Source organism: Vulpes vulpes, chromosome 13, assembly GCF_048418805.1.
Source record: "Vulpes vulpes isolate BD-2025 chromosome 13, VulVul3, whole genome shotgun sequence".
Lineage (NCBI taxonomy): Eukaryota > Metazoa > Chordata > Mammalia > Carnivora > Canidae > Vulpes > Vulpes vulpes.
Window position 1 is genome coordinate 53,111,396 of NC_132792.1, and position 14,891 is coordinate 53,126,286.

Below are 14,891 nucleotides of genomic sequence, written 5' to 3' on the forward strand. Positions count from 1 at the left end.
CAGTCAGTCATGTGACTCTTGATCTCAGAGTTGTGTGTTTGAGCCCCATGTTGGGTGTAGAGATTGCTTAAAAATAAAATCTTTAAAAAAGGTGTCATGTGTGCATTATGTGTTTGTGTGTGTGCGCACACAACAAGCAGTATGTTAAGACTTTTTTTCCAGAAAAAAATTAGATATTATAGTTACTCTCTTTAAAGAAACTTACAAGTTGGAATATATGTGTGTATACAAATACACAAAGGAATAAAAACATGCCAACAGTGGGAAGAGGTGAGAAAAGAAGAGGGTTTGGGTAGGCTGTTTTTTTCTTAATATGTTTTAGACTGTCAAAGCAAGATATACTTACTACAAAAATCTGAATTGAATAAGAAATAGATCATAAACTGGGTATCATGTTAGTTTCCTATCACCAAAATTAGTGCTCTACAATGGTATGTTTAAGTGTTCTCCCTGAGTCTCTTATTATAGGGCCTGTAATGGAAATTCAGTTGAAGGAACAATTGGTAACAGTTGCTGCTAAATATAAACCTGATGCATATGTAGCCATCATACCAAGGTTAGGGGTAGCTATTTGATTCCTTTCTGTGGAGCATGTACAAAAATTTTTCTAACAGATTGAGGCAACTGGGTGACTCAGTTGGTTAAGCATATGACTCTTGATTTTGGCTCAGGTCATGATATCAAGGTCCTGAGATTGAGGCTTGCATGGAGCTCAGTGCAGAGTCGGCTTGAGAGTCTCTCCCTGTGTCCCTCGCCACAATGCTTGGTCACACGTGTGCACTCTATTTCTCTCTCTCTCTCTCTCTTTAAAAAAAAAAGAATCTTTAATTATATATATATATATATATATATCAGAATGAACTAAATATGAACATGACCATTCATAATTGATAGCTTTGGAAAAAAGTGCTAATTCTATGCATCTTTATCTCCTCCTAGATGAAAGGGAATAAGAGCGTTCAACACTCAAGGACCAGGAGCAGAGAGACTTTTAATCCATATTGGTCCCTCCACTGCTTCCTGACTCTAAAATATCCATTTGTAACACACTTATTCTCTTCAAGTTGTCCTTGATAATTCGCTTTACTCTAATTCTATGTGTATAATTTTAGGGTCTGGAGAGCATACCCCATAATTTGTCTAGCAACACTCACTGAATGGCTCTTCTTATAGTGAAATTTTATAGTCCACAAAACTTGCAAAATATTTAATCTGTGACAATTCCAGAGCAATATGACAGGGTAGGTTCAACCATAATTGAAATCAAAATAATTGCCTCAGACCTTTAATATTATTTTATTTCATATCCTCAGGATAGTAAATCTTTTGAGGCAACTGTAGATACGAGTTTATTTCCTGGGGAAAATACTCTGTATGGATTTGTAACAGAAGCTTTGTTACTAAACTCTTACATTATTCTCAATCGTATTTTTTTGTTATTTTTTTTATAAAATAAATGTGGTTATTCTCAACCCAAGTTAGGAAAGAATAATAATTCTGTTATTCTTTAAAATAAGCTGCTTTCTAAACAAATAGTTTATCCTGATAGGCAGATTGGTACATAGAGAGGCCATTTGGTGGTTTGCTTAACAGACAAAGGCAACTGCAGGACAGCCAGGAGACGAATTTAAATTCTGTTAAGAATAGCAGGAAGTATTTTGGTTCTCAGCAGTATAGCACCACTTGTGGTTTCGTTGAGCACACAAGACAAGTCAGCTCAAGCCTGTGAATTTTTTGGGTGAATGGAAACAACTCCCTTCTGTCCTTGTTCTTTACTGGAATGCTGACATGTGCAGTGCTTGAAAATTCAGATCATTTATTGGAATCAACCAGAGTTTACCCTGGCACTTGAAAAGGAGAAACTATTTCAATAGTATGGCAGTGTCCATTTTCTTGTTAACAGAACATGTATATAATATTATTCAGAAATGTGAAATTTGCTGGTTATGTTGCCTTTTGGGTAAATAAGTACAGTATGGTAGAAAGAGTGAGAAATCTTAGTTAGCTGTTACATTTCTGAAACTTGGCAGGAGTGGTAGACAAGAACAATCATTACAATACCATCGCTTTTACTAAAATTCTAGAATGTAAAAAACTTAGGAATCTTAGGTTAAAATTTTTCATAAATTTCATTAGTACTCCACAAATTCAAACCTTTCGACGTCGATATGGATGTGGCTTGGTTTTTCAAGTGCTTATAGGTTCTATTTGTGTTGGCTGCCATGAGCACAAGTGCTACCCAATAAAAAAATCAAGTAGAAAATGGAGGTATAATTGGCAGTTACAATAAGAATAAACATTTCTTGAGAACCGTGGGGTGGATTTATGTTCAGTCAAGTTAGTGGTAGGGTCAGTAGTAGTCACTGAGAATTGTATATCCTATAATCAGTGTTACTTCCGAAGATAGCCAAAAGAACCAACAGCCTGCATGTCCCAGGCAGGCAAGTGAGCCAAACCCAGTTACACAAATGAGAAAAGAAAGACAAAGCTACCTTTGAGAGAGAAAACATCAATGGATTTGGAAAGGAAGGAACAAGTGAAAATTTATTTTCCTCTTCCAACTGGCCACTACAGACAGATTTGGCAGAGCTGATTGTGGTAAGAGTTTTCTCCCTCTGCTGGCTTTGGTATTTACCAGAATTTTCCCTTAGCTGTTTAAGGGAATAACAGCAGTTTACCAGAAAATCCCTCATTTTGATAACTCTGAGAAGGGCCCATATGGAGGCCCTCCTTTGAAGGTAGATATGGAGGTGTCTCTAAGGCCATTAACTTGACACTTTTTTTATGGTTGTAATCTTTTAAGAGTGAAAAGACAACTTAGAAAATGAGTAGTTAATGGAGGAAAAGGAGGAGCAGTAGGAGTTACATCAATTTTACAGTCTTGTTTTAGATACCTCGTACACTTTTAGTTTTTCATTAGCCTTTTGTAATGAATATTTTAATGAAAACTATTTTGGAATTTTAAAAACCTTTTAGAGATATCTGCTTCCCAATTAAAGCAGGCTTCACATTCTGTTTATTTGGGAACTCCTGGTGGTTTTGTTTTTTGGGTTTTTTTGGTTTTTGTTTTGTTTTGTTTTGTTTTGTTTTGTTTTTAGAGAGAAGGAGGGAAATAAAAAGACAGGGATGGAGAGGAGAGAGAGAATCCCAAGCAGGCCCCTTTTCCAGCGCAGAACCCAATGTGTTGCTCAATCTCACAACCCCAAGATCATGACCTGAGCCAAAATGAAGAGTTGGACACTCAAGTGACTGAGCCACCCAGGAGCCCCAAGGAATTCCTGTTTTTAAATGCACTTCTTAAATTTAATCTAATTGGAATCATTTCCCACAATGGTCATTATAGTTCTAGGTTGTAATTCCCCTGAGGTCTGGCAACAGTTTGATAGGACCTTGCCTACAAATGGAGTTAACCTACATTTTTGTTCAGTCATTTCTAGCCACAAATGGGGTGCAACTCACATTTCTGTCTGGCCTTATTTTGGGACCCCCAACCCGACAGTTACCAAGCCAAGTCCCTCAAAGCATGAAACAAGCTTTGGAAGATTTTGCTGTTTTTACTTGATATCTGCAACTTTCTGAACATAAAATAAGCTGGTGTGCTGTAAGGTGGCATGCTTGACTATTTAGAATTTAAGGATCCCATTAGCTAGGACTTTGGGTTTTTCAGAGCCAAAATAATAGCTAAATGGGACATGCTGCTGGTTGGAGATTGTGTATGTTTTACAGTGTACCTCATTTTCATGGAAGTTTCCTTGAGGTTAGTGGGTAACCTAGTTTCAATCTAACCTGTTCCAAGACTAACATCCTATCATGGGAGTCTTCTGGAGGTGGTGAGTGCTCTAATAGCCTTTAAATGCTCTATTCATGCCCACCAATTTTTAAGGCTATTTGAACCTGCCCCAACAATAGCCTTTATTTACATATAACAAAACCAATAAACATACACAAGTTAGTGTATCCTCAGTAACCAAGAGATGTTGCTGTGTCCTGGCCATGAAAAGGTCCTTGTGTGCACCATGACTAGTTCCTGTGGAGCCTTGCTGAGGTTTTCTACCCAGGGAGTTGTGGTAGGAGCTTAGAGGCTAGGAACTTGGCTCTGAGCATATTCTTCTGTTAGCTCAACTGGGCTCCAGGCAAAACTGCCAGCTCAGTTTGCTCTGGGCAGAACCATCTGCCAACTCAAGCTGACCTGCCTTGTAAGGGAACTCAAATGCACAAAGAGTGGAACTCAGAACCCATAGGCATTTACCCACAGCCCTCAGAAATGGCAATAAAGGATTCTGGGGTACTGTGCCTGTGTTTCTCATTGTCCTCAAATGCTACTGGAATTTCACTTCAGATCCTATCACTGCCACTAAATCTGTTACATAACAACAACAAAAAATTCAATTCATAGATTTTAATGATCTAATTTGCTTTATTAATCAATTCATGAACCATTGCATCCCATCTAGCAAATAGGAGCTCCAAAGGACTACAGAAAAGGAAGGGTTTTTAAAGGTCAAGAAGGAGTAGAAAAAGGGAAATTATTAGCAAGGAATCCATTGTTTTAGGCAGTTACCCTTCAAAGAGGAAAGGAGAGGGTCTATCAGTAAATTCCTAGAGCTGACCAGAAAATTCTCATGTTGACTGGTTAAAGTTTACATTTCTATGGAGTTGAAACTACAATGAGGTTAGATATGAAGTCTCGATTTACTGACTTGCCGTCTTAACCTAAGAGTTGCCATTTTGGACTTATGTTTTTTTTAGCAAGTTAAAATTATCTTTGCAGGTTATACCATCATATAATTAAAAACCAAGTATCATAGAAAAAGCACAGTAATTAATTCAATATGTAACAAATCAGTGGCCTTCATACATATAAACAAAATATAATGGAAGAAAAGATCCTACATATTATAGTAAAAACAAAAGTCAACCAACCACACCCAACCAAAAAATCTCAAAACTTGGCATGAACCTGAAAAAAAAATGCATAAACCTATTTAGCAAAAACTACAAACTACTCTTCTAAGATACAAAAGTAGGATTAGGGATCCCTGGGTGGCGCAGCGGTTTGGCGCCTGCCTTTGGCCCAGGGCGCGATCCTGGAGACCCGGGATCGAATCCCACATCAGGCTCCCGGTGCATGGAGCCTGCTTCTCCCTCTGCCTGTGTCTCTGCCTCTCTCTCTCTCTCTGTGACTATCATAAATAAAAAAAAACAAAAACAAAAAAAAAACAAAAGTAGGATTAAATACATGAAAAACAAATCATATTCTTGAAGAGAAAAACTGAGTATAAAGATGATGTCAATTGAGTTAATGAATAAGTTTTACATGATTCCAATGAAAATATCAGAATTTTTTTTTTCTGGAGCTTAAATTTTGATTATAAAGCTAATTTGGAAAAACAAATAAGCAACAAGTAGTCAGGAAGAAAATTGGGGGAACAAGTGCAATAATGTATATGATAGAATCCAGGCCTTAGTAGATATTAAAGCAAATTATAAGTTCACTATAAGTAAAAGGATACAGGATTCTTCCTTGTATAGATATACTAAAAATAGAAGACATACAAATTCCAGAAATAGACTTAAATGTATATGAATATTTAATATGTGATAATGGCATTCCAAATGTATGAAGTATTATCTTTCTAGTATTAAAAAGACGGACTTTTTAATAAGTAGTGTTGGGATACCTGGGAAGCCATATGAAAGAAGATAAAATTTGATTTGTTCTATCAGGATACATTGCAAATGTCCTAGATATTTAAATATTAAAGAAGTGAAATCACAAAAGAATCAGAGAAAGCATTAATTCATCTATAAATTGGGAATGGGAAATTTTTTTAAAAAGATTTTATTTATTTGTTCATGAGGGACACAGAGAGAAGCAGAGACACAGGCAGAGGGAGAAGCAGGTTCCATGCAGGGAGATCCCGGGTCTCCAGGATTACACCCTGGGCTGAAGGCGGCGCTCAACCGCTGAGCCACCTGGGCTGCCTGGAAAATTCTTTTTGACTCAATATCCAGAAGTAATAATGGAAAGGATTGATACATTTTACTACATAAAGTGAAAAATATTTTCACGTGGTAAAAACACCAAAATAAAAAAAATTTAAATGATACTGGGAAAAATACTATACATTAAATATGTTAATGTTTTGTTTGTGGTTTAACTTAGATTATAAGCAAGATATTAACATATCTAATATATAGAAAATTCTCAAAAGAATAAAGTAAAAGACTAACAATACTATAGAAAAATAAGCAAGGAATCTATATACTCCTTAGAAGAAAAAAATGGCATATATCACTTAATGAAACACAAATTAAGACTGTACTGTGATGCCATTTCTCATCTAAAATACCGTGTGAGCACTCTATGGGTAAATAAGGCAGTTATACATTGCTGGTGGAAATGCAAAATAGTTCACTCCTATTGCGGCGAATTTATCGTTATCAGGCAACATTATATATGCATTTATATCCTGAACCAGAAATCCTATTTATAAGAATCTATTCCTAAGATCCATTGGAAAAAGATACAAAAAGATGTATCCACAATGATATTTGTTGCTGTACTATTTGTAAGAGCAAAATATAGGAAACAACGAGATGTCTGTCAATGGAGAATTGGTTCGTAAATTGGGTGATTTATCCAAACAAAAGGAACTCTACAGATATAAAAAAGAATGAAGAATATTTTTATATGCTGCTATGAAGTGATCCTCAGCAAATATTGTCAAGTGGCAAAGCAATATGGAAAAAAGGTGCACATTTTAAGTGAATATATAAATATGCTTTTGTTTAGAGTAAAATTGTAAAAAAAAAAAAAAAAAAAAACCTATCAGTTACCTAGGGAAAGAGAGAAAATTGTGTGAAGGTCACAAAGTTAGAGACTTGATTTCTTTAAATGTACTTTGTTTTAGAAACATATAAACAAAATGAAATCAATATTAAAATTAAAACAACATAAATAAGAGCAGTGGTTTGGCGCCTGCCTTTGGCCAGGGCGCGATCCTGGAGACCCGGGATCGAACCCCCGTTGGGCTCCCGGTGCATGGAGCCTGCTTCTCCCTCTGCCTATGTTTCTGCCCCTCTCTCTCTCTCTCTCTCTCTGTGTGACTATCATGAATAAATAAAAATTTAAAAATAAATAAATAAATAAATAAATAATTAAAACAACATAAATAAATGAACCTAATTTTTATGTATTTGATGACATACCTACACAGAGAGGAATAATTTCAAATTTCTTACAAGACATTAATTTAACTGTACATTCATAGTAAGCTATACTCTAAGGATAAAAAGATTTGTATAATTCTGCATTGTTTTCAGTAATCCTATTGTGTCTGTATGATTATATGTGTATATATATGCTTGTATATATTGTGAATATATAAATAATAAATTATTTGTTTTGACATATAAAGTGTCATTAAGAAAAATTTTAGTATAAAAGATACAAATATCAAAGAAATTAAGTAAACACTATAATTCTAATTTGAAATGTGAATACCAATATGAATTTATGATATACTATCTTTGTTTAGTTATTTCTTGCCTCTTTTCACTGAAACCCCTGTCAAATTATACCTAACTTAGTAGCATCCCTAGCCATTTAGCACTCAGACTATGGTCTTTAAATAGAGAAATGGCTAATTCAAGATCTATGGTGTAAAAGGGAAGGCTATGACATCTTATTGATGGAAAACAAAAATTTGACAAAGACTGCTGTGGTCTTGGTAAAAGAGCTCTGAAGCCACTAAGGAAAAATAGGAAGTGCACTATGTGAAGACCTATTAAACATTCTAATACTTATTTATAACATTATTTAAAAATAAAAGGATATAGAAAAGTCTCCTGGTCACTTGTGCTTGGGGGACCAGCCGACAGAGTTTGTTTGAAATACTCTCTGTCAAATCTGATGTCCCATTGTAAAAATGAGGCTCAGTTGTCCAGAATATTGTCTATCTTGGTCTAAGTCCTTGTGATTTTGAGAAGAACATGTATTCTGTTGTTGGATGAACTAGTCCATAAATGTCAATTACAACCAGTTGATTGATGATGTTGTTGAGTTCAGCTGTGTCCTTTACTGATTTTCTGACTACTGGATCTGTTCATTTCTGAGAGGGGAGAAGTCTCAAACAATGATAGTGAATTCATCTATTTTTCCTTTCAGTTTCATTAGTTTTTGCCCTTCATAGTTTGATGCTCTGTTGTTAGGCTCATACATATTAAGAATTTTAGGTATTTTTGGAAAATTTATCCCATTATGATTATGTAATGCCCTCTTTATTCCTGATAACTTTCTTTGATTTGATATCTGCTCTGTCCAAAATTATCATAAGTAAACTGACACTTGAACAACACATGTTTGAAGTTCAGGTCCACTTATAAACAGATGTTTTTACAGTACAATATTGTAAATGTATTTTCTCTTCTTTATGGTTTTCTGACATTTTCTTTAGCCCACTTTAAATATAAAAAATATATGTATATATAAATATATTATAAACATACTATTATATATTATAATAATTATGTATTGTATGTTATATATTATCTATAAATATGTGTGTATACATGTATATATGTGTACATATTAACATGTGATATATACATATATATCATACATATACAGAATATGTTTTAATTGACTGTTTATGGTATTGGTAAAGCTTGCAGTAGACACTAGGCTATTAGTTGTTAAGTTTGGGGGAAGTCAAAAGTTACATGTGGATTTTTGACTGTGTGGGCGGTTGGTACCCTAACCTCCTTGAACATTGTTCAATGGTCAACTGTACTTCTGCTTTCTTTTGATTAGTGTTAGCATGGTATATTTTTCTCCATCCATTTACTTTTAAGCTATATGTGTGAATATATATATATATATTACATAATGTGGGCTGCTTATTAACAACATATATTTGGGTCTTGATTCTTGATTCACTGTGAAAATCTCTGTTATTTGGTCCATTTATAGCATTAACATCCAAAGTGATAATTGATTTAATGGAATTAATAACTATTGTTATTGTTTTCTATTTCTTGCCCCATTCTCTTTTTTGTGTTCCACACTTTTTCTGTCTTTGTGGTTTTTTTTTTTTTTTTTTTTTTTTTTTAAGATTTTTGTGTATTTACTCATGAGAGACACAGAGAGAGAGGGAGAAACATAGGCAGAGGGAGAAGAAGGCTCCTCCTGGGGAGCCTGATGTATGACTCCATCCTCAGATAGAGGAACACACCCTGAGCCCAAGGCAGAAGCTCAACCGCTGAGACACCCAGGCATCCCCTTTGGTGGCTTTTAATTGACCGTTTCATCTGATTCCATTTATTCTTCTCTCTTATAATTTATTTTTATTTTCTTGTTTTTCTCTTTTTACCTTTTTTAATGGTTGGCCAAAGTTTGCAATATTCATTTACAACTAGTTGAAGTCCACATTAAAGTAACACTATGTCACCTCCTGCGTAGTGTGAGTACATTATAACAAATAATTCCTCTTTTTTGTCCCTTGTATCATTGTTGTCAAATCAAATACATTGTTGCTATTATTATTTTAAAGAAGCTGTTACTTGTTAGATTGATTAAGAATAAGAAAAACAGGTGTTCCTGAGTGGCTCAGTCCCTGGGATCAAGCTCCACCCCCAGCTCCCAGGGGGCAGGAGTCAACTTGAAGATTCTCTCTCTACCTCTGGCTCCTCCTGTTCAAGTGCTCTCCTTCTCTCTCCCTCTCTAAAATAAATAATTCTTTTTTTTTTTTTTAAGAATAAGAAAACTAAGTTTTTATTTTACTTTCACTTATTCTTTCTCGATGTTCATTCTTTTTTTTGTGTAGATCCCAGTTGCTGATCTTTATAATTTTCCTTCTCTCTAAAGAACTTCTTTTACCATTTCTTGCAAGACATATCTATTGGCAACAAATTACTCCATTTTTATTTTTGTAAGATAGTCTTTATTTCTCCTTCTTCTTTGAAGGATAATTTCAGTAATTTTTGTCAGGTTTTTCCTTTGTAAAGTTATTCTTTTGCTTTCCCCTTTCCCTGTCATGAGTAAATAATGTTTGTTGTTGGTAGTCAAATATATTATTTCTTTTAATGAGTTTATTGTTTCTTCAATTATTTAAGAGGACATTTTTCTATGCTATTACAACTCTTATGTTCTCAAAACAATAGTTAAAAAAAGTTCAGTGATTAAGGTTCAGTTAATTTTATTATGTTTATTAATTATATTAAGATAATATCCATCCAATCCTTTCCCTTCTATAGAACACTAATCAAAGGAACATTGTGAGATACGCGGCATCTCATAAATATTTTCTGTATCACTTTCCCAATTAAATCTTCATAGTGCAATCAAAAGTGTTGTAAGTGCTTAATCTTGAGTTAATTCATTTTACAAGGGTAGCCCAGGTGGCTCAGTGGTTTAGTGCCACCTTCAGCCCAGGGCGTGATCCTGGAGACCTGGGATCGAGTCCCACATTGGGCTTCCTGCATGGAGCCTGCTTCTCCCTCTGCCTGTGTCTCTGCCTCTCTCTCTCTCTCTGCCTCTCTCTCTCTCTCTCTCTCTGTGTGTGTGTCTCTCATGAATACATAAATAAATTCTTTTAAAAAAATACAAAAAAAAATTCATCTTACAATCTCAAAATTACAGATTTTGTCAAATTAATTTTAGCCACTAATTTTGTCTGTTGAATCATGTGACTTCTATTCAAAAATTGTTCTGTATCAGGGCAGCCCCGGTGGCGCAGCGGTTTGGTGCTGCCTGCAGCCTGGAGTGTGATCCTGGAGACCTGGGATTGAGTCCCACGTCAGGTTCCCTGCATGGAGCCTGCTTCTCCCTCTGCCTGTGTCTCTCCCTCTCTCTCTGTGTGTATGTCTCTCCATCATTCATTCATTCATCATTCAGTGAATAATGATTTATTTAAATAATGAATGAATAAATAAATAAAATCTTTAAAAAAAACAAAAAACAAAAAACAAAAATTGTTCTGTATCATAAGCTTGTAAGCACTTAAATATTTATTAGTGACATGATATACAACACATTTTACTATTATTTCTACTGATGCAACCCTTCAGAAATAGACTCGGATTTTGATAAATCATAGATTTAAAAATTGCCTCAGTAAATTATTATTTTGACAAAACCTTTTGCATTTCTGACATGGTTTTAGTAAGCAATGCTATCTATGTTCCTGTCAAGGCATGTTTGATACTTCCCAAAGGTTTTTATTCTATTACAAAGTAAAGGTACTTAAAGAAGCATACATTTCATTTTTTTTAGAAGCATACATTTCAATGTCCATATCAGATTGACACAAGAGACTTTACATCAGGGAGTATATTAGGAGTTAATACATATTATGAAGAATATTCTGGTTGGCTAAAGGTAATAAAGGCATATTGCACTGTAACCTTAGGACCTTGAGACTTAAGGGAAGATATTTGTAATAAATATGTTAGAATTGCCAGCTAAACTTTTAAATTTTATCAAAACTGGTTTTAATGAGGATTTTTTGGAGTTTATGTGTGTATATGGCTTGCAAGCCAATTGAATCTAAAAGGGAACTGTTAGGAACTGTTCCACAGTGTCCTTGGAAGGCACTGATGTTGGCTGCCATTGCTGCTTTTTCCCTTGTGGATATCAAGCTGACCCACTGTTGCTTTCCAGAGTGAACAGCTTTCTAAAAAAAATTCTGAAACAAAATCGCTGTGTGTTTTAAGAGACATAGGGTATTTTTTTCTTTTAGAACTGCATATGGCCACCAGGAGGCAGATATCTATTACTTATTATTTATTGATATCTATAGAGATGCAAAGTAGAAAATAGCAATATAGAAAAATGTAGAAACATAGAAAAATATAAAAGTATATATTTTGTCTTGAGATAAGTACAGTAAAAACCTGATCTAACTATTGTTAAATAATTTGATTTTCCTATCTGATTGAGAAATATGCCTTAATACAAAAAAATTTATTCAAGGACAATTATAACAAATATTTGATTAACCAGAATATCTATTACATAGAATTTACTTAGGATTAAGAGGAAAATATTTTTTATTTTAAATTTATTATTTATAGCAATAAAATTTTAAAAGTCTGCTTTTCTGATTGAGTATATAGACTAGTAAACTTCATAATCCCTGTATATGCTGGTTGAGATTATGAGGGCTTTGGGACCTTTTTTCTTTATAAATTAACAAGAAAATAGTACATATGAATAATGTGTGAGTGTTAATCATGTAATTATTACTGTATAATGAATATAGATACTTATTTAAAGATAGCTTGCATGACCTATCTGACTAGTAGAAGAGGAATCTCTTAGTTTAGGAAATGGGATAGGAGGAAGAGTCTATAGATGCAAAGGGAAGAATTTTCTGGATAGAATCTCACTATCCTTTAGAGGATCTCATGAACAGTGGGCAAACCTTGAGATAACCTAGACTAAAGTCAACTAGATTAAAAATGAGAAACCTTCTTTTAGTAAGCCAATCAATCTATACTCTCTATTTTCCTCTCTTTGGTCTCTTCAGTGTTTACCAGACTCTGCCTAATCTCAGTTTTATCAAGGGGAACCAGGAGAATGGGCTTTTGTCTGTACTTGAATCAGAAGACTAAAAAGAAACAGCTCTCAGAGGTGCTAGTAAAATATAACAGAGGAAATTATTATCATCAAATGACTAAACCTGTCCAGCAGTACCCCCTGTCTTAGTGCCAACTGCTCTTCACTTTGCTTTTTATTTTGTTATGAGAACTTATGTCTCCTTCTACTATCTACTGACATCGTGGAACTGCAAAGGTAACAATTGTAAGAAAAAATTAGAGATGAACTTGAATTGACTCTAAGTCCTGAAATAGTTTCCCTGTCTCTCTTTCCTCCTAATTGGAATTTTGCTCCTCACAATTTGGCTTTCCTACAAGACTAGAGGAAATGCTCTAAGTATTTTATTTGCTAGGATCCAAATAAGCCAGGCTTTACCAGTCTTGAGCTTTACATGGCTGAAGATCATTCCTATGATTAAATCATTGTTTAGTTAGCATCCTGAAAGTATCTGCCACATAAAAGGAACTCATTTTTTTTTTTTTGTTCAATAAATGAATAAGTTAAACCTCTATGCCATTGGGTGGTACTACTCATTAAGAGGTAGGTGCCTGCATGGCTCAGTTGTTTAAGCATCAGACTCTTGATTTTGGCTCAGGTCATGATCTCAGGGTCCCTAGATGGAGCCCTGCATCAGGCTCTTTGCTCAGTGTGGAGTCTGCTTGTCCCTCTTCCACCCCAGCTTGTGTGCAGTCTCTTTCTCTAAATAAATAAATAAATAAATAAATAAATAAATAAATAAAATCTTAAAAAAAAAAGAAGTAAAAGCCATTTGACTATGCTCTCTGAATGATCTAAGACTGCATATCTCATATAACAACACAACAGCAATAACATTAATAGCTAACATCTATACGAAATGCCAGGCACTATTCTCAGTGGTTTATATGTATTAACTAATCTCAACCTTTTAACATTCTTCTTGATATTATTCAACATTTCTAAGAAATGCTATTATTATTTCCTTTTATAGACAAGAAATGATCCCCAGAATAGTTGAGTAAATTGGGAGAAATCATACATTAAATTTGTGAGAAATCTGGGTTTTGAGCCCATGCTATTAAATTCAGTCTCTCCTAAATATATTTTCCCAGTGTTTCCTAAAATTATCAATCATTTGGAGTTTCAGTGACTGGACAGATGAGAAATTAATGTATCTCTCTGATATTTGACAAATTTGTACAAAAAGTCATGGCAGTTTGGTGGCCCTGGGTATCCTCTCCCACCTCTCCTATAGTTGATAAATGACTTCATGGAAATCTATAGTAATAGAGGTGAAAATTGCTCTTGTCGCAGTGTTGTTTATGCCTTTTTCCTGTTCATTTTTCTTATGCCTCCCCGGTACATAGGATTTATTTGCATATTTCCAGTACACTTTAGAAGCCTAGGTATGGAATTTCTTTCCTTTTTCTCTTTTTCTCACTTAAAGTTAGGTAAGGCTGAGTAGAGTGCAGAAAATGTGAGGCAGAGGAATTAGGGGAGAAAGCTGGACTTGAGAGGATGGAGATTGGAAGGCAACTGAGTATTTTTGAGGGTTGTAAGAATTATAAAGCAATAAAATGGAGGAAAGTAGTGGTATGTGAGCAGAAAGAGAGGAACATGGAAAGACACAGTGTAAGTGAAGAAGTTCAGATAGGAAACTGGTGGAATGAGGCGGGTGGGCCGAGGAGAATGGAGTCAAGGAGGAAGACAACTGTGTTAGGATGTTGTCAGATTGAGCCATGAAGTGAGAGAACAGATGGTCATGTTTTGCTATTTTCAGCTGCAAATGCTGTCTTTGCAGAGTCAGACTCATTCAAAATATTCTTGTATGGGCTGAAAGTACAACAAGGCACTGTTCTGAGAGCAGGGGAAAAAAAAAAAAACAATACTGTGAAGCAATTGTAATTCCAACAAATGGCATGCTGAATATTGCTAGATATTTAATATTTTGAGAAGTTATTTAGTTAGGACTTATTGTAGCATGGAATTCACAGATTCAATCCACTTTTATACTTGCTCAGGTGGCTTGAGTTAGGATATGTCTTAATTGATTTTTTTTTTCTGATTAAGCCAATGAGGGAATACCTGTTGCAGACATAAAGTTAAATTTTCTTAAATTTAATGCACTTGAAATAACTTGAATCTGGAACAGGTAAAAGGCAGGTAGAGAGAAAAAAAGTGCTATTTCCAAAGAATTGCATTTATAAGACCAGAGGAGCTGTGTGGTAATGAGAAAGTCTGGAGCAGAAGGTTGCAGAATTAAGTACCAAGGAAAAGGTCATCAACTTGGATCTCATATTAAAGCCTGTTT